Below are 6,070 nucleotides of genomic sequence, written 5' to 3'. Positions count from 1 at the left end.
TGGGTCTGTTTAGTTTTGGTTCTCTGTTACGGCTTGATCTGTTGCATCCTTCTTTAGATCTTTGAGGGCTCTTTTATTACTTTGTTGATTTGGGTCTATTTTGATGTGAATGTTTGAATGTAAGAATCTTTGTTTTAGTTCAAAGTAGCTAGATGCATTGAACTTTTGTTCGAGTGGGTTTTTTTCCCTGATGACCATCATCTTTTGTTCGAGTTGATTGTTTTGTTTTAGAAGTCCTGCGCCTGTAAGATGGAAAATCACAACTAAGTAAATTCATGGAGTTACAGCCCACAGAACATACTAAGCTGCTAAAGGTTTTGGTAGGAGACATCATGATCGTTACATAGAGTTATTCATCACATCATTGAGGAAAATAATTTCACATTATAAACTAAAATCATACATCTGATCACGGGTTTTAGATTGATTCTTCTTTTTCCTGGGAATTGGTAGAGCTGGAAGATTGCAGGCCAATGGGCTTGAAGTAAAGAACTGAAAGCAGAAAAAAAAAAAAAAAAATACTCAGAATAAAGCATAAATTTTCTTTTATGATGTAATTTTATAAAAGCAGGAGGAAGATAATAGAAAGTAGTCATTAGGAACACTTGTATTCCTCTTTAGCTATTTCTTTGTTTATTTTGCTTCTGGAATAAGCCTAAACAGCATATGCTTCAAGTTTAAGATGGCCTTCCATTATTTCTCCCTTGTGCTTCTATTAAACTTTAATCAATTACATGGAGCAAAGTACCCTTCATATCCCAAAATCTTCCCTAATACTAGTAAGTCCAGCACTAGAACCTTTCAATTTTAAACTCGTAGTACAAAGTTTTGGTTATACCAAAGAAAAGTGCTGAAATGTCGTTATACCACTAGCAATGAGTACAGAGAAAGAGCTTGCCATCTATTATGTTTATACTCACTTCACTATGGAGAGCAGAAGCAGCACTGCCACGAGAGGTTGGTCTAGAGCAAGAAGTGTAGTCAAAAGGCCAAATGAAGAGGTAGGTAAGGGGCTGAAGGCTTCTTCAAAACTAGGCCTATAATGCCGCGGTGGATGGAAGCTTGCTGGTAGCTTCATTTTGTTCCAGTAATCCTCTGAGGGTGAACCACAAAGTTTGAAGATCCTTTGAAGCTGCTCAACCTGTGTACAACAGAGGTAGAACTTAAAAACAGCCAGTGTAGAATCAATGCACGCATATCCTTAAATAAAAGTAGTAATTATGCAATGCATGCATGGAACAGAATCTATCCAATTTTTCTTCTGGATTTGTATTATTAAAGGCGGTTCTACCTCTGTTCTCCCAGGCATAAATGGTCTTCCAACAAACATCTCTGCCAATAGATATTGTGAAATGAGGGGCAAGGACCTTTTGGATGCAGGGGTAATTACACCAGCAGATCTCTATGAATGGATGAAGGCAAAGAATGCCTTGTTATTCATAGATATGTAATTTTCATATATTGTAGTTGTGTTTTGTAATGTAATATATAAATATCAAATAATCTAATTAGTTAAAAAGGTAATTAGTTTTATTTTATTTTATTTTTGAAAGGAAACACTTCATATATCATTAACCAGAAATATTTTTTGTTTTATATATAAAAAAGGATGCTTTTCAACATTTTTTCTTGAAAAAGTTGTATAGAATATAGGCTTTTAGATTAAAAAAAAAATTATGCTTTTCAACACTATCATTTTCTTGAAAAAAAAAATTAACGAGTAAGATTTTGTTATTAAAAAAAAAAAAAAAAGAGAGACCCGGGTATAGTCCGGAACCCGGATTCCGGGTTGTAAAAACCCGGATGAATCCGGGTTTCGGCCCGGGTCATAATCCGCACTAATCCGGACCGGATTTGGAACCCGGGTTCCGGGCCGGGTATACCCGGATTCCCGGTCCGAAACCCGGATGAACAGTCCTAAGTACAAGAGTAGAAACACAACAAGCAATGATGTGAGAGATACAACCTCCTTAGCAAGTCGATGAGTTACTCCATTTGCAACTCTCTTAACTGTCTTATTCTCCAACCAAATTCAATAAATAAAGAACTTATTTATGAAGTAAGACAATTTTAGAGCATTTTCATTGAATTGGCCAAATCCATCTTCAAATTTTAGCTAATATCACATGAATTTGCATTTGTCTATTCTATTTAAATTCAATCTCCACATTGGATTATCAATTTACTCTCTATATAATAATAAAATATTATTAATTTAATAACTTTTTATTTACTTTATTTTTATCACATTTTGTAGTTCTACCAATAAACGTTAATAATAATTATATTCTAATTATATTAAAAAAAATCATATTTTCAAAGGTCATTTAATGCTAATAACAAAACAATATTTGATTATACTCATCTAAAATTCTATATAAATTTCTTAATTACTAACTAAATATCTAACAACATACTCATGTTCATGTTAATAAGAAATTTGCACCTACAAGAAATTGCCATGTCTGCACTTCCAATACCTACATAAGAAAAATAAAATAAGAATTTCTAAGCCTCCATCACAAAATTTTCTCAAGATGAGAACTAATCATACTTAAAGCTTCAAAACATTTCCTTCACACCTCCTTCGTTTTCTCAACAACCAAACAAATGAAAACAGAAGGAAAATAAATCCCAAGCACCATCGACTTCAAAAGTTTGCAAAAATTTGACCAAATGTGGGGAGGGTGAAGTGGGAGGCCGCTAGTGGAAGTGCATGGGGTAGCCAACATCATACCTAATTGGGGATTCCAACCTGGAGATAAAGGCCAAGACAAAGATAAGTAGGAATTACAGGGGGCGGAGCAATGGCACGTCAAACACACCCATTGCCATTGCCAGGACTTGTTGGGAGCTGAACAAACAACTATTGGGTAAAGCATCATGGGTGCTTAAGGCTTACTATATAAAGTGTGAAATCCAAAAGTCACGGCCCAAAAAAACCTTGCTGGGAGTGATCGGCTTGGCCAGAGTGAAGGGGCTCAGCCGTGGAAGTGGAGGGACTCAGTTTCACGAATTGGGAGAGAGAGAGAGAGAGAGAGAGAGAGAGAGAGAGAGAGAGAGAGAGAGAGAGCTACGGGATGAAGGGGACAATGGAGAGAAGAAACTGGGGTTTGGTTCCTTCGTGTTTGCTTGGAATAAAAAATTATTATTTTAATGTTTGCTGAAGTTATTATAGTTTTCCATATTTGGTGAATGATTGTAGCTAACATCCAAACTCTTTTAGCAATGTCCAATCCAATTTGGAGTTATTTTGGCATATATTAACCAAATTTTAGCCATCCTTGAACTTTGGTCAAGTCAATGAGGATGTTCTAAACCAACCAATAGGATCATCTTTAGCTAAAATAGCATCAACAATTTGGTATGTGTCTCCTTCAAAGAAAACATTTTGCAGACCAAAATCCTTGCAAAAATAAGTTGTTGCTTGTAGACCCTATGCCTCAACTATAGATGGTTCTAAACAAAATGGTAGAGATTTCATGAAACTTGCAAGAACATGACCATCACCATCCTTAATAACAACACTAATACTAGTTTTTCTATTTTCACTATTGATGGCTACATCCCAATTTGCTGGAGGAGCATCCCAATGAAGAGCTTGAGGCTGTGTGGGATAGGTTGACAACTGTAGATACTTCATAGCAGCTCTATACACATCACATTCTTGGAGAGCATTGCTATAGAGAGTAGCAAGATGTAAGAAAGCTCCTTCATAAATCAATGCATTTCTTCTAAACAAGATGGATCTAGCAATTACAGTAAATAGTACCAGTTCTTGTGGTGATCGATCATCTGAGTAAAAATGGTACAAAAAATAGTGGCAATAATAGGGGCTTTCTGAAAAGCCCTAGATCCAAGTAACCAAGCATCTTCTGCTGAAGGACACCACCAAGAGTTTCATCCTCTTGAAGACAAAAGATTTATCTCATCTTTGACATTGTTATGAAAGAAATACAATTGAATAAGATTTTAGGTTATTGAAGAAAAGACGGCAATATATGGCACTATCGGTTTTTACCGTGATGACTTGTATAATTTAACATGTCTTACCATTTCTTAACTTTAAATTTTAGTATAATTTTATTTATTTTTGTCGATTTATGACTTCATTGGTATTATTAAATTTTATTTCAGATTTGAAGAAAATGAAGATCTAAATTTCACCAATATTATTTAAGGGATAAACATCAAGTTAAATTTTTAAATAGCAGAAAAAATTAGAACTAGTCAAATGACAAACTTTAAAATTACATGTTGGAAGCAACGAGCGAGACGCACAATGGATTTTATCATGTAATGAGGAGAAAGTTTGTTTTCGGCTTGGCCTTTGGGCTTAAAAAAAGGGAGAGGGGGGGGGGGGGGGGGGGGAGGGAAGAAAAAGAAGGCAGTTTTAGTTTTATGTTTAGCTCTTGGACGTAAGCTGGATTTGACTAGGCCGAAAGGATTTGGTACGCAAAAGAGGTGAGTAGCTTTACTTTTTGACTTGGCATGTAATACGGGCCATTATTTTTATTGATGGAGGAAGTGACAGGGCCCTTTCATGATTTGACTTGGTATAAAGGCATAAAATAAGTAGCAGTTTATCATTTCAAGTTGAGACGCAAGGCAGTTTTAATTTGATGTTTTTGGCTCTTGCACGAACAAACGGAACGGCACATTCAGATTTTGATTTTTTGATTTTTTTTCGGAAGAAGGACGCTACGACTAGGAGGACGAGATTCCGGCCTGTGAGGAATATTTTTTTTTCAGTATTTATATTTTTCTATTTCTCTCAAAAAAAATTATAGTGAATTTATTTATATTAAATTTAATTTTTAGCATAAACTAAATTTTTTTATTCTCGAAAAACGATATAATTTAGTTCCAAACTATATTTTTTTTATATTAAATTGAAATAATTCTCTTTCATATTTATCTGATTTATTCTGATCTTACTACTTCTAATTGACTAAATGTTAATTAAATGATTATGTTCTTGTAATTTGCTATCGAAAAAAAGAATTATAGGATAGATTTTGGATATTTCGGCATAGGTAAGTATTGAGATCGAAAGACTTGTATAAACCTATATAGTATTAAAATCATTGGTCTTAATGCTTTCTTTCTTTATTAATTTTCATACTCTTGTATAAAATTATGAATAAGAATATTTATAATTGACTATCGGAAGAGGTTTTTGGATGAGTTGGAGATTTGCTAACAAACATAGAAAATTAAATGTAATTAATTAGATCAGTAATGTATAGTGAGGGATTAGGTAATATCAATTTCTTAGAAGTTTTCTTTCTCATTAATTTAATTTTCGAATAACATTTTTCTTTTCCTTTAAATATTTTTTTTGAATTGATTTTATTTCAAATTACATTTACAAACAATTTTAGTGACTCTAAATAAAATTGAGATTAGTATAATTTCGATATTTGTCAAAAGTAAGTTATTAATCATTGAGGACAATACTCATCTAATCACTTTACTATAAAATTACGATACTGTATACTTGCAGTTTTGCACCTATCATATCTTGTAAAGACTATTGATGTGGTATTTGAATACCACGTGTAGGGGTGTAATCGGACCACCGGTTCGGTTTGTTCCTGTTTCGTACAAATTTTGACACCGAATTAGTATACACTAGTTTTGCATTTTCAAGAATCAATTCCGGACCGATTACCTTTCTAAATCAGTACTTACGATTTTATCGGTTCCAGTCCATTTTCTTGGTTTTAATCAAGTGTTAATGTAATTATATATAATATCTATAAAAATTATATATACATATATAAAATATTTTGTATAATATTAAAAATTAATTTTTTTATATATATTTTATAAATCGGTCTGATCTAATGGTAAAAATCCAAAAACCGATTGTAGACCTAATTTAATTGGTTTATAAAATGTATGAACCAATTTCGGACCAGATCGATTCAAAACGAAGCCAATGAATTTGGTTCAGGCCAATTCTCCAATTTTTCAGTTTAAACTTTCACCCCCTAACCACGTGTCGCATTCTGATTGATTGTCATGTGGTAAAAGCTTAGGTCTCGTTTGATTACATAGATAATAT

General features: G+C 33.3%; 1 long non-coding RNA gene across 1 annotated transcript; it reads right to left on the bottom strand.

Moving 5' to 3' along the window:
- Positions 1 to 301: 301 nt before the first annotated feature.
- On the bottom strand, positions 302 to 1,161 carry LOC122280040. The gene is made up of 2 exons (XR_006229712.1): positions 921 to 1,161; positions 302 to 492 (listed from the first exon to the last, which is right to left on the bottom strand). It is a non-coding gene; the product is annotated as an uncharacterized LOC122280040 (long non-coding RNA).
- Between the last annotated feature and the right edge of the window lie 4,909 nt (positions 1,162 to 6,070).

Source organism: Carya illinoinensis, chromosome 10 (genome assembly GCF_018687715.1).
Source record: "Carya illinoinensis cultivar Pawnee chromosome 10, C.illinoinensisPawnee_v1, whole genome shotgun sequence".
NCBI lineage: Eukaryota > Viridiplantae > Streptophyta > Magnoliopsida > Fagales > Juglandaceae > Carya > Carya illinoinensis.
The sequence above is the reverse complement of the archived record's forward strand: the minus strand, read 5'-3'. Positions and strand labels throughout refer to the sequence as shown.